This window comes from Pelophylax lessonae (assembly GCF_965119305.1).
Source record: "Pelophylax lessonae genome assembly, chromosome: 5".
NCBI classification, from domain to species: domain Eukaryota; kingdom Metazoa; phylum Chordata; class Amphibia; order Anura; family Ranidae; genus Pelophylax; species Pelophylax lessonae.
In genome coordinates, this window is record NC_138772.1 from 363,658,496 (window position 1) to 363,674,167 (window position 15,672).

Here is a 15,672-nt window from a genome sequence, read left to right on the forward strand (position 1 = left end):
AAGTTAATAGTCCGGTGTTTGCAACTTTTTGAAGGGGATCTCCTATCAAAGATATAAATGTTTTGTGTCATGATTTCCAGACAACCATCTGTTCACATCTAGACAAGTTCCTTATATCTATCTATCTATCTATCTATCTATCTATCTATCTATCTATCTATCTATCTATCTATCTATCTATCTATCTATCTATCTATCTATCTATCTATCTATCTATCTATCTATCTATCTATCTATCTATCTATCTATCTATCTATCTATCTATCTATCTATCTATCTATCTATCTATCTATCTATCTATCTATCTATCTATCTATCTATCTATCTATCTATCTATCTATCTATCTATCTATCTATCTATCTATCTATCTATCTATCTATCTATCTATCTATCTATCTATCTATCTATCTATCTATCTATCTATCTATCTATCTATCTATCTATCTATCTATCTATCTATCTATCTATCTATCTATCTATCTATCTATCTATCTATCTATCTATCTATCTATCTATCTATCTATCTATCTATCTATCTATCTATCTATCTATCTATCTATCTATCTATCTATCTATCTATCTATCTATCTATCTATCTATCTATCTATCTATCTATCTATCTATCTATCTATCTATCTATCTATCTATCTATCTATCTATCTATCTATCTATCTATCTATCTATCTATCTATCTATCTATCTATCTATCTATCTATCTATCTATCTATCTATCTATCTATCTATCTATCTATCTATCTATCTATCTATCTATCTATCTATCTATCTATCTATCTATCTATCTATCTATCTATCTATCTATCTATCTATCTATCTATCTATCTATCTATCTATCTATCTATCTATCTATCTATCTATCTATCTATCTATCTATCTATCTATCTATCTATCTATCTATCTATCTATCTATCTATCTATCTATCTATCTATCTATCTATCTATCTATCTATCTATCTATCTATCTATCTATCTATCTATCTATCTCTTTGATCTCAACAAACTAAAAAGCAAAAATCTCTCTCCCCCTGCTTGGGATTTGATCTCACAACCATCACAGGTTTGGTATTCTACCAGCTACGCCACCACAAAGTACAGCTAGGTTGCATACACTTTCCCTGCCTAACTAACAAACTCCTATCTCACCCCACACGGTGGATGAGATAAAAGTTAGGGAGAGTGTGTTTAGCTTAAGAAGGCATGGTGGTGTAGGTGGTAGAATACCAGGCTTGTAATGATAAGAGCTGTCCCCCTGCCAGTCAGTGATTTAGTTATTGGAATTCAGAAGTCAGAGAGTCCATGATAATGCAGGAACTCAAAGTCCCTGCGAAGAAGCCCATTTGTTCGTCATTCGATGAACAAACGAACAGCCAATGTTCGAGTCAAAGCTTATCCCTACTCTCTGCTTCCTTTTTTAGGATTAGCTGGCACAGTTATTTGCTAAGCCTAAAAGTTGGTTTACATATTACACATACCATATTTTGGTAATTGATTGTTACTAAAGAGCTTTCATTAGGCCCCAGGATTGTACTTTTACTGCTGAATGAAATTCAGTTGGGCATTCAATAACTCGAGCTGAGGAAGAAAAACAACAATGTAGCACCTACTAAAACATGTTTTGCAGTTCTATTGAGTGCCATTATAAATACATCTAAAAAGGTTAATAAGATTCTTTAGATATGAGTCAGAGCCTAGGATATACCTTCAATAGCCTTTTGGAACAAGCCTACATTCTTCTTCTCACATGGAAAAGTGTTCTAATATATTTTCACTTTTGCAATTTGCACATTTTGAGGCTTGGTGATGCCCCATCTACCCCTTTGCCCTAGGTATTGGACTACTAGCCACATTAGGATAAAAAAACAAAGTCCTTTACTCATAACCACTCAGAATCTTTCATTAGTTTGCAGACCTACTAAAAAAGATGACTGAAATTGTATTTAGCATTCTAAACAATTATATTTATTAATGTGTAAGTACCTGTAATAAATCTTATATACAGTGGATTTACTTTGTTCCCTCCCACGCAACCCAACCCAAGATTGTTTCTAAAAAATATTCTGTCAGTTGTCACTTTTCCTCTCTTAACCGAATTAGAATTGGTACTGGTTAATAGTTACTATTGATATATCATTAAATCATATTTTAGTTAATTTGTTTTACCTTACATTCCTAAATAGCTTGTCTAACTGGTGTCACTGTGACTTGAGACCCATTGTTAGAAAATGATGTTAGAGATTTTATACCACTGACAATATTTTTTTCTTCTTCTTGCAGCAAGCTGATGATAAACTAACCAGCACTTCATTTTAAATAAGACTTCAGCAGTGAACTAGCCCAGCACAGTAATTTAATGAATCTACATTTCATGAGTGAAGTGATAAAGATGAAACATTTTAAAATAACGAAAAGGTAGATACACCAAAGAAAAAATCTGATGAAACATTAAATGAATGTAGTGTAGCACATTATGTCTGCTTCTGCACATCCAAAAAGCGCAATGAACTAAAACATTGCATTAAGCCATGAATAGAGCTAAAAATTAAATTGTCTTGACGAAATCTGTAGTAGAGGTTTATGAAGTAAGGAAGCTGATTTGGACATTTAATCTCATTCTTTTTACCTTGTAAATGTACATTTTAAAACAACTAAAAGGATGTACCAAAAAGTGAAGAAATTATTCTGTCCCCATACATCCAACTCTCCTAGCTGCAAATATTCGAGTATTTGAAAGTGATTTAAATTGCTTTAATTGCATAGATTTTTAGTGCGAATTGGGAGGATGCTAAAGGCTGAGTTCTTTGAAAGGAGGCTCATAGCCCAATAGGGAAGACAGTTTCATAAATGTAATGCAGCTCAACTAATCAATAAACAGAGACAAGCAGTTCATAGTCTAATGCATATAGATGGTGATTATAAATGAGATGCTTGCCAGAAAATATATTTCCAAGCACAAGTGCTATTATTTTAAGTTGTCCATTTAATATAGTGTATCCTTAAATTTCAAACTGTGTAATTGGTCAACATACATCTTTAAAAATAACTGGATGCTTGTTATTTATTAGAAAATGTAACACACATATTGTACAAGTGGATGCATTACAGCTACTTATCTCAGTACTGTGGACCTGAATGCAAATGGTAGTAGAACACATACATAAGCAAAACACTTCTTTGCTATGAAAAGAGCAATATTTCAGCAATATTTCAGCTCTATGTTTTGTTTGTATGTGGTTTATTAATTAAAACATTTTAAATTACTTAGTAATAGTTTCCTAATAGTAGTATCAGAGATTGTGTGCAGCTAATCTTTTTTAGAATTGTGTCAGAAGTGATCACCTTTAAATGGTAACTCCACTTTCGTGGGGAACAAAAATAGCAAATAAAGAAAAAACAATGTATTGTATACAATTGCGACACAAATCATATTGTAATTGAATGTTATTTGAAAATACCTTTCTTTTTCAATCTGCAGCTGTTGTATTTTCTGCAAATGCAATGCAATATGGCTACCTGGAGGTGTTCTGTAGACAGAATGTGTACTGACCACACCCCAGAAACATAATTTCCTGCTTGTGTGATTGGATCACCAATTTTCCCAGAAGTCTGCTTAAGATGCAAGTCAGATTGCTGGCATCCCCTGCAACAAAAATTAAATTTTTGTTAGATACTCCCAAAAGGAACACGTCTAAAGGCATGCAGGCCCAGCAGATTTCCTCATTAGAGCCCTGCAGCTGCCACAGCTGATAGATAATTATGAAACCACTCCCAATTGACCCACTCAGCACAGAGGCACAGAGGAACAGACAATGATTTCTTCAGAATAATAAAAAGTCGCAATCTGCAGCAAAGTCTGTTAAAATCCTTGTAATGTACAGAGATCACCCAGAGGGGAATGTTTTTTTCTCAACAAAAGTGGAGTTACGCTTTAAATATTTTCTGTTAAAGGAAGACAAAGAGGGTTCTCCATGTCAGGACAGTGGGAAGAGCCATACTTTATGCCCCAGAAGCCAATTCTGCATCAAAATTAAAGAACTAGTGAATGGCATCTGCAGGCAATGAACACTGCAGGGATAGATGACTGTCCTCAGTAGTATACACAGCAAGAATTCGGCAGCATGCCAAGTTAAAGCCCCACTTCGAGCAATCTGAAAATGTTGTTTTAAATGGGGTTGCATCTGCTCTGCAAGGGTTAACTGCTATTTTCATTTAGGTGAGAGTTAAAGTTCTATTTGCCTGCTCCATCCTCCACTCCCCTGGCAGACAGCACTCCCCCATGCTCCAGCTATGGACTCGATCTTGATGACATTAGAACCTTAGATTACGGGAGCTTGGGGGAGAAGTGGCTGCAGGGGCTGGTCTATAAGGGCTCAGGAGCAGAGGATCGGGTAAGTAAATCTACTTTTCCATGCCCCCCTAGACCCTAAATGAACAGCTAATACTTACAGTGCAGGTGCATTCAGACCTCCATCAGATGATAAGTATTTGCTCCTTTAAGCATGCCATACATAGTACAAATCTGGGCTGGGTCAGTAGGAACTGGCCAAGATTTGAATCATTTATGGGCAGGCTAAATGTACCAAGTTTATAGATCGATCAACTTGGGTACAACCAGCCTGCTGGATTCGTTTCTGATTATCGCAAGTGGTTGTTATAGCCGCTAGCGATAATCATTGCCCAGGGGGGTGGCTTCCCTGCTTGCTCCCGCCCCCCTCCCCCCGGGTGAAGACAATGGCCCAACAGGAGGATTACCCTGTCAGTCCTGTCTGTACTGATGATAAATCCTGTGAATTTCTTTCCTACAACCTGTGACTGCAGGAAAGAAATTCGCACCGTCTATGGCCAGCCTTAGTTAAGCTGTTTGCTTCGCAGATCCCCATTACCCTGTGCCCTCGGTGACATACAGCTTAGCAGATTACTGTTGTCACATGTAAACAAAGAACTGGGGCAGAGGAACAATTTCACTCTGCATTAGATGATGTATACAGGCAGAACTAAGCAAAGGAAATTACTACTATAAGCGTTCATCTGCTCTGGCTCTTACAAGTGACAGATGTGATAGATGTGTCACTGCTGGTCCATGCTGAAGCAACTTAACTAAAGGGGCAAATAGTGCCACTATACTTGAGCGGCACAGTGTCTCCCCTAAGTGGCATCTATGGACTATAAAAAACCTGTGTCTGCTGAAGTTACTGGCATTTAGTACTGAAGCATACAGTACCTGCAAAATAAAAAAAAAAGCCCTGACTAAAAATAATATTTGTTTCAAGGTGTCTTTTGTCAGACTGACTGAAATTGAGAGGCTCTTTTGTCATTGTTAATAGACAATCTAAAGGAACAATACTCCCAAGCACACTTTTTCTTCATGCCAATTCAAAATCCAGCTCTATGAGCCTGCCCATAAGCACGCCCCCGCTGCTTCCACAAAACTATTCCAAAGATGGACAAGCTGCACTTCGGAATGGTCAGTGTAGTAAATTCTTTATTGCACAGCTAGCATATACATTTTTGACAGTTTCAGAAAATCAACTGTAGATTTTAACAGAAATAACCTTAATTGCAAAATAGCCCATGTGGGAATAAAATTCATACAGCAATTATATACATGAATTATAATTAAGTTATTGTTGGTTGATCATTGTGGCTAAAAATTGTGTGTAGCTGGGTCTGAAAGCTGAATTACAAGCAGCTAAATACACAAATAAAATATACAGTATATGTGTTGGTATACCTGCAAAAATGTACATTTCTGTCCATCCAATCCTGATATCTACATAGCTGTGCCACAGAACAAAGTCCTGCATGGCAGGGGAAAGGACCTGATCATTATCTACTACAGTTTTGCTTTCACTTTCAGGTCTCCTCCTCAACTCTGTGACTGGATAGTGAAAGGAGAATCAGAACTTTGCGATCTTATCTCTTACTTTTGTACTTTGCTCTCTTTTGCTATAAGAGTGTTCCTTGCACTGCAACGTACCTGATTGACTCCTTAGTCCATAGTACTGAGATGTGGTGCTACAACCCTTCCACACTATGATCTGATTAAATTGACCATACCTGTGCTCAGACCACAGCCACACATACTGTCAAACAATCTTCAATGGAAAGGTTGGCAACACGGTATGTCACACCATAAAACATTCCTTATTTCAGATCCATCAATATAGGGGAAAATCCAATGCAAAAACATTGACGTGTTTTAGTCCAAGTGGGCTTTGTCTTGTTTCTGTTCTGCATCCCCATCCCCCGAAGCTCTACTGAACATTAAAAAAAAAAAAAAAGATTTATTAATGATTACATAGCTGTATTACTTCATGTCTTTAATATCTACTTAGAGTTCAGCTTTAATCTGTTGTTAGTGTCATTATTTCTCTCTAACAACACTTCACACACATCTACTTTATGCAAAAATTTATACAAGTGATCCCAAATATTTTAACCCATAAAAATAATCATTGAAATAAAATATTAATAGTGCAATTTCTATTTACTTATTATGCAGCATTTCTCAACTGTAAGGAACTCTTGCCTCCTGCCTACTACATTCAGACAGCCAATAGAATCAAATTCATCTGCATAGTTGCTACCATTTTTTCGGTGAGAGATGAGATGCTTTGGTGTTTACCTGTACTAACTAGTGGAGTTTAAAGATATTACACCTTTGGCTCTGAAGCCACCAGACAGAAAATGTAGATTTTGTTCTTACACTACATGAGTGAAAAAATTATATTAGGTTCTTTTTGACAGTCTGGTGATTGATCTATTTTATAATACATGTTCCTTTGTTAGATTTGACTTTTGCCCATGCTATAGTAGCTTAAAGGCTGCCTGCCCGATATTGCTGAAATTTTCACAACAGCCATCACCATTCAGACATACCCAACCTTAAAGTATCAGACAGCAAAACTTTCATCGTCTTGTAGGGATTCCTGATGACTACCATATACCTTATGGTCAATAACTCACATTTACTGGTTTATTGTACTTGACATATATTGACGTATTTAAGTGTTCATATCCATATGACCATTGTTTATTGCAGTAATCCAGGGGGGGCCCATCAAAATTCACTTTGTTGAAGTTTGATCACTGCAAGAGGAATTCTGATGTTGTTACAGGTAAGTGCAGTGAGTGCAAAAAAGAATTTAGGAATGAGAGTTCATTCCCACTTGCATTTGTACTCTAATTTTTGTAAGCATTTGTTTATGCATATGCAGAGGATTTCAATTGGATTTCATAATGCTAGTTCACTTATATATGGACGTTGACATGCGCTGGGCAAAAAAAAAAGTGTTTTTTTATCTATTAATGAGCTTTCGGTAGAATGGCAATATGTGTCAATTCATCATAAAGCATGTCAAAAATGCAACTCAAACATGTTGCAATGAAAGCATATAAATGTGAATTCAGCCTAAGAACTCTTTGAAGAATAAGGTTGATAATCATTTCACATTTAATTCTTGCAAAGGCTGCATATATTTCAACAAAAAAAGAAATAGATTGTTTTTTTGTTGGGCCTTATATATGGTCTATGTTTGAAAGTTAGCATATAATGTTTTTACATTTTATTTAAACTGGTAAAATTTTAGCATTTATCAGAAGTAAAGATAAATGGTTAACAAGAAAAATACTTGTGATTAACAAGTGAAGGAAAAATATGCACTGTGGCGTGCTTGTGTTCATCCCAGTTTAATGATTGTCATGTTGATTATTGACCTTTGCAACATAATTCTGCCCTTCAATGTTTCTCATTCTTGATGAAAAAAATTTAGGTTTGGCATTTGTCATCCTCATAAATTTGCAGAATAAAAATATGTTTTATTGATTTTGACTAAACATTAATTTTCCCAAGATATAAAAGGTACCACCTGTGCTTAGGTTTTTAAACATTATAAAACCGAAGGTGAATGAAGGTTACAACATATTAAACACAAATTAGAAAGCATATGTTGTAACATAATCTATATTTTCTGTATTTTTATATAAATAAAAACGTACACAAATAAAAAATAATTTTTACCTATTTTTTTAAATGTATTTTTTCTGTTGATTAAAGTAAATAAATGAATTCTAAAAACTGGAACAGAACTCTTAAAAAAATTGATTGCTTAAAAAAATCTTTCCATTAGTTATTTCAAATGGAATTACGCTATCTTATTATGTTATCAGTTATCAGATGTGACAGTGGTTTACATTCTATCTAGACATGACAGTGGCCGCGATTCAATATTGCTGTCGGTAATTTGCCAGGACTGCACTATATTGTGGACACTTTAGAGGACATGCCCCACATTTATGAAGCTCTGTATGAATGTTGGTAAAACAACATTGTAGGAATGCCAGCAGTTAAGAATGTGCCTGCAGCTTCAGAATATGTGCTCTGTTAACTGTCAACTTTTTGAAAGTTTATCCACAGACTAGTTGCTTGTTAAGCAGAAAATTGATATTATGTATTTAGCAAGGTGTTAAAATCTTATACAGTATGTGCATATTGTGGTGCTTTTCAGTCTCTAAATATATTTTGACTAGGGATGATCAAACTTTTGAAAAGTTCGGTTCGACCAGAAAGTTCGGGTCCGGATTCCAGAACCCCACTGAAATCAATGGGACCCGAACTTCGGTAATCAAAAAACACCATTTTGAAGCCCTAAAACCCAATAAGTGCCCCTAAAAAGTGCCTAGGGTTCTGGGTCATGCCCCAGGGGCTATTAATCACACAAAAAAAGTTCTTAAAAATTGTGGTTTTTGATAGAGAGCCAATTATTATTGAAAAAAAAAATAGATTTCTTTGGATTTAGTGTCTGGGGGGTCTAAAAAGTGTACCTGTGAAGTTTCAGCTCTGTAGCATGTCCAGAACCAGAAAAAAAAAAAGATTGTTTGTATTAGAATTGCAGTAGAGCAGAGATATGGCTCTGCTATTTTAACACCTGGCCGTTTTTGTTGCAGGCGTTTATTGGGCTTTTTTGTGGACGTCTTTGGAAGCAGGCATGACATCTGAACTTCTGTGTAGGGGTATATATACACACACATATATGTATATATACACATACACACATATAGGTGTGAAAGTAGCAGAACCCTATGCCTGCGCTAATGAAATTATTTGCAGGCATAGGGCTCCGCTCCTATCACACCTATATGTGTGTATGTGTATATATACATATATGTGTGTGTGTATATATACCCCTATACAGAAGTTCAGATGTTATGCCTGCCTCCAAAGACGCCCAAAAAATGCCCAAAAAAACGCCTGCAACAACACACCTGGGCGTTTTTGTTGCAGGCGTTTTTTTGGGCATTTTATGGGCGTCTTCTGAGGCAGGCATAACATCTGAACTTCTGTGTAGGGGTATATATACACACACATATAAGTATATATACACATACACACATATACACATACACACATATAGGTGTGATAGGAGCGGAGCCCTATGCCTGCAAATAATTTCATTAGCGCAGGCATAGGGTTCTGCTACTTTCACACCTATATGTGTGTATGTGTATATATACATATATGTGTGTGTGTATATATACCCCTACACAGAAGTTCAGATGTCATGCCTGCCTCCAAAGACATCCACAAAAAAGCCCAATAAACGCCTGCAACAAAAACGGCCAAGTGTGAAAGTAGCGGATACCTATGCCTGCTCTATTGCATTTCTAATACAAACAATCTTTTTTCTATGGCGGTCACCCTGACATGGAAGAATTTGGTCACCCTGCCATAGCAGTCAGAGTCAGTTCACCCTACACTACACTACGGTCACCCTGACACTTAACACTTTCCCTACAGAAACTAGATTATTGAATCTAACTATAGTGAAAAATAGTACCCTAACTACACTAGATATCCCTTTCCTCACACTAATAATTGCTAAATGACACTTTTGAAGCAGGAGTAACAGAACTGCTTCCACTCTCTTCCACAGCCCCTGTATTACAGTGCTAGAGATTTGGCGGGGCTATCTTATATACTGGGGGGCGTATTCACTACTGATTGGCCTCTGGACCCCCTAGTCACATTCCTAGCATCCTCCTGCCCCCTAAATTGGCTTTTACTGATGGTTCTGGCCCAATCACAGGTTTTTAAAACCCAGTTCCTGTCCCATTGCATTTTGGTCGGTTCTGGTTGCCGAATTCCGAACTTTTTCCACAAAAAGTTCGGAATTCGGCCGAATTTCGAACAGTCAATGTTCGGGTCGAACCGATGGTCGACCCGAACCGTTCCATCATCCCTAATTTTGACCTGAATCCACGTTTACTCCATTATCCCAAGTGTTAAAAGATTCAATATCTACAGTATATACGAAGCAAGCTCCTCTTCACTTGTGGTATTATAAGTTGGAGGAGTAATTTATTACATTCCCTTAATTTCCCTATCCATTCTGTTTTTGAATCATCTTCTAAGCATACACACATTGGTCTTAAACCTCTCGGTATTCTGTCCACCTCCAGGTATTTCTCTAGTAGTAGGATGTCTCACCATTGGGTCATTTCTTTCTCCAAAGTGTGCTTCCGTTTATAGAAAAGAGACAGCATACTGTCTTCTCTGCTCAAAGAATCAATACTTGCAGTCTTGACTTCATCTATTGAAATCTACTGTTAGGAGCTGATGCTATTGGGTAAGCCTTTAGCCAAGGACAATCGTCCGCATTCCCTTTCTTCTATAGACAGTACCATGTTTCACACTTGCATGTAGTTGTTAAAACCTCCTCAGTCAAATGAACACTCTTTTTTCTCCCAGAAGCCACACCAATCTTCAGCTGCTGAGTCCTTTCCTTAACACTCTACAACAAATACAAAACACCACTCTCCTGTGCTTAGAGGTGGGCCTCACAAAGGTATAACTCTAGGCTCTTATACTCTTAATCAAGAAATAGAAAGAGGGCGAACCGGCCTTGTGCATTATCCCAATAAAAATGGCTTTAATAGGTAAACATTCAAATTCATACCCACAAACATAGGTTTGACAAAGGCACATCAATTCCCATGTTATAGCATCAAAACTATAGCATAGCAGGTAAGATGTCCTCAATATGACTAGCTGGTTTGTTTCAAGGTCCTGCCTCTTACTCAGAGCCAACTAAATGGCATCACAGCCTTTGAAATTATAGAACTAGACAAAATGCAAAGGAGGTGTAATCCAGTATTAGCCCCTCCAAAATGGGTGTATCATCCTATGGTGTCAACCCGCACAGTGTTGCTATGCAACCTCAAGGCATATTAGATAAATCAAAACATATTTTAAAATTCTAAATTTGTAAAGCATTTTTTAGAAAACACACAATATCACATTAGTATTATGAGTAAACTTACCCTTGAATAACATGAGAGGAGGTGCATGTGAAGAAGAATGCCCACAAATTATATATTCTCTCCATAAGAAAGGGGGGAGGGGGAATCATAAAAGGTGTGTTGAATATGCCACCCGATGCTATCTAAGGCTAGGCATGGTTTAGGTGCAGTAAAGCCAAGGATGCTTTAGGCATCCAGATTGATAGCATCCAGGGGCGATCCGTGGGGGTCTCTGATAGTGGCAGGGATATAGAGTGGCTGGAACACATGCCGTCACAACAAGGAAGTGCAGCCACCTCCTGCGTTCTAGGCCACTGATGTCACTTCCGCCGTGTCCTTTCAGGCCAGCGGCATTAACGTCCCTTCTGCCCTTAGTGTAGCCCTGGCTCCTAAGTGCCTAAGGATCACGTTATTCCCCGGGTAGACCCATAACAGCAGGCATCAATAGCATCGCTAGTAATTTAGGATGTAACATTGATTATTTCCTCCAAGACTTGGTTACTGAACTACCCTCTTATGTTAGAGATTCTGGACATATGTTGGACATTTTGTCTTCCATCAGATGGCGCCAACAATACAAGTGGCTATCTCTTGATGTCACATCATTGTATATGTCAATTGTACATCAATATGGCCTGGAAGCTGTCGAATATTATCGTAGCAATCTGCATCCTCTACAGGCATCTTTTTTGGTGAACTCAATAAAATTCACCCTGACACACAATTATTTCTCCTATATAGAAGATTACTACAGACAAGTCAGAGGCACTGCCATGGGGGCCAGATTTGCCCCCAGTTATGCCAACTGGTTTTCATGGGTTATTGGGAAGACCAATTTATTTGGGCCAGTAACCCATATGGGGCAAACCTAGCCCTATATGCCAGGTACATTAATTGTATCTTGATTATCTGGGACAGGACAGCTGAGGATCTCAGAGGGTTAATTTCTCACTGCAGTAGTAACCCTTTTGGCATATCCTTCACTCACATCGTGGATGACACCCACCTGGTCTTCCTAGACCTAGAGCTTCGAGCAGGGGACAATGGGAGCATCCTCTAAAACACATTTCAAGGCTAGTGTGGGGAACTCATGTTTACATACAAAGAGCAATCATCATCCTAGGTGGATTAGAAACATCCCCTTTGGCCAATATTGCTGATTGCATAGAATCTGTACTAGGAGGGTAGATTATGAAGTTCAAGCAAAGGTTTTAAGAAAAATGTTCCTGGAGAAAGGTTACAGATGGAGGACGTATTTAGGAAATACTGGCTGCTGCATAATGAGAATATTCCACAAGGTGCCAATCAAATGGCAAATGAGTCCAGATGTAAAAGTAAGAGAGATAGGGAAAATGCTGAACTAAATAAAACTGACTCCTCTAGGTTCTGTACTACTTATAACACAAAAGCCTTTGAGATACAACATGTACTTCAGCGGAACTGGAAAATCCTGAGACAAGACCCTGTCCTAGGAAAAATTTTGCTGCCAAGGCCTGAGATTGTCTTCAGGGAACCTAGAGATCTCAGGAGCCAAATAGCACCCAGTAAAGTTTGCAAACCCCAGGGCAGTCAGGAGGCAAACATGGGCAACTCTTGGTCCACAATATTGGACCAAAAGGGTAACTATAAATGTGGTGTGAGAAATTGTGGGTCCTGTTTGTTCATGTGGCAGAAGAAGGAGGTACTAGGGAGTGATGGTCGCGCCTTTAGGATCAGACAATTTATCAATTGCAGTACCAGTTATGTTGTTTATGGTCTCATCTGTCCTTATTGCCTTCTCTATGTAGGGCACAGGATACGCCCAACTGAGGGTAAGGTTCGGAGAACATAAGTGCAGTGTTTTGAACAAGAATAAAAATGAAAGAGTGAAGAAGAGAACAAATATTCAGTCCCCCTAGGATTTTAGGCAACACGCAATGGGCATCTGTCTGGTTTGAGGGTCTTTGGCATTGAGGCCATAGGCAGAGATCAGGATAGTGGCAGGAGGTTCCAGAAATTGTGTAAGAGGGAGACCTACTGGATCTTCACTCTGGGATCTCTTACCCCTAGGAGACTCAATGAGGACCTTGAGATACATGGAGTCATTTAACCACTAGATGACCGCCCGCCGCAGATGCTCCTGGGCGAAACCCCGTACATGTATGGCACGCGCTCTGGAGAGTGTAGGGGCCAAGCGCGTGCTGGCAGCAACGGGGCGCTCCCGTCCCCGCTCTTCAGCGGGGAAGCTGCCGCCTGACACTCTCGATCTCTCCCTGCTGAGAGAAAAGGACGGACGGCTGATTTAAACACAGCCGCCCATCCCTCTGCCTGCAATGATCACATAGACCATGTGATCCTGCTATATAGGATCGCATTTCTCTGTGATTATTTCAAAAGCCCAACCCCCCACAGTTAGAATAACTCCCCTAGGGTCACATTTAACCCCTTGATCACCAATACTGTTAACCCCCTTCCCTGACAATGTCATTATTACAGTAACAGTGCATATTTTTAGCACTGATTACTGTAGTAATGTCACTGGTACCCCCAAAAGTGTCAAAAATGTCAGTTAGGGGTCTGATCTGTCTGCTGCAATGTCACAGTCCCGCAAAAAATTGCAGATCGCCGCCATTACTAGTAAAAAATAAAACAATAAAAATGACATAAATCTTTCCCGTAGCTAGTAGATGCAATAACTTTTGCGTAAACCAATCAAAATATGCTTATTGCTATTTTTTTTAACCAAAAATATGTAGCAGAAAACAAATTGGCCTACTATGTTAAAAAAAATTAAATTTTTTTTGGGAATGTCATATAGCAGAATGTGAAAAATATTGTTTTTTTTTTTCAAAATTGTCGCATTTTTTTGTTTATAGCGCAAAAAATAAAAATCGCACAGGTGATCAAATACCACCAAAAGAAAGCTCTATTTGTGGGAAAAAAATAGGGCCTTGTGAGTAAGCAGGAAAGTATTGAGGGCATCTTACCTGCTTTGCGATATTTTTGATGCTCTAACGTGAATTAATGTGCCTTTGTCAAACCTATGTTTGTGAGTATGAATTTGAATGTTTACTTAATAAAAGCCATTTTTATTGAGGATAATGCGCTAGGCCGGTGTGCCCTCTTTCTATTTCTTGATTCCAGTGTACCCAGACATCCCCTGTCTTCAGAGGGCAGCAAGGTGGCAGTTATTCTGGGTGGACAAGATTAAGAGTATAAGAGCCTAGTGTGATTCCTTCATGAGTCCCACCTCTTAGCGCAGGAGAGCGGTGTTTTGTATCCTTTTGTATATAAACTTACTGTCAGCTGGCAATCTGTCTTTCATTGTGGACATCGTTGTGGGCATCGTTCATCCTGATTGATGATGGATTTAAATTAATGGTGTGTGGTATGTTTCTTTAATATTTACATTTTTTATTGTAAATAAATGGTGGCACAATATACCCATCACTCATTCACATAGGGTAAGGTGGTATCTGGGGGTCCCCCTATTTTTAAAGGGTGCCTCTGGATTATAAGCCTGATTTGGCATAAATTGTGAAGGGACCTCACATATTTTTTTCCACTGTTGCTGTAGGATTTACTACAGCAAAGTAACAATAATACACAACCCACAGGGCACCGCACAGTCCCCCATGCCATTTGCTTGGCATTCTCTTGCCTATTAGCCTTGAAAATAAAAAATAAAAATTAAATATAAGGCCCCTATTGACTTCAGTTCAGATTATAGTTCAGAATTTCGGAATAGTATGTTAAACTACCAGCAAACAAAATCCTGGTATGTTTGGCTCCTCCCTTATTACAACATTGTCAACTAGACAGGAAGTGAGGTAAAATCTCTGTAATGAAGCTCCAAAGAGTAAAAAGAGAGGGGGTTCTAAGCATTCTACCCTTTTTATAAATAATAAAAAATGGCATAGATATGAGAATATAATGCGTTTCATGCATTTCAATGACAGTACCCTCTGTTGTCTTCAGGGTGACCCTAACTATTATTGGCTCCACAAAATTTAGCCCTTCTTAAATTATCTTTCTTAAAACTTTGCAGGTGTGTATACACCCCAACAAAACATCTGCATAGCCTAGTGTCTTGTAAATTTTACTGGCAGCTTGCAATTAGGCAATATCTCCCCAGCAAGCAGGCCGGGTATGTGGTCAAACTGGATAAGCTCTGTGAAAGGACCACTAAGTCCAAATTTACATGCCATTTTGTGCTGTTGAAAAGCCTCTCTGTGTCCATGACTATAATTTTTATATGGGAGGAGTAGGCTTCAATGTCCAAATGATGAAGACGTATTTAGCTTCCCGCAGAGCTAGACACTAGTACAAAAAAGTGTACTATATACACTTATTTCAATTGGCTTTACAAAGTAACTGTA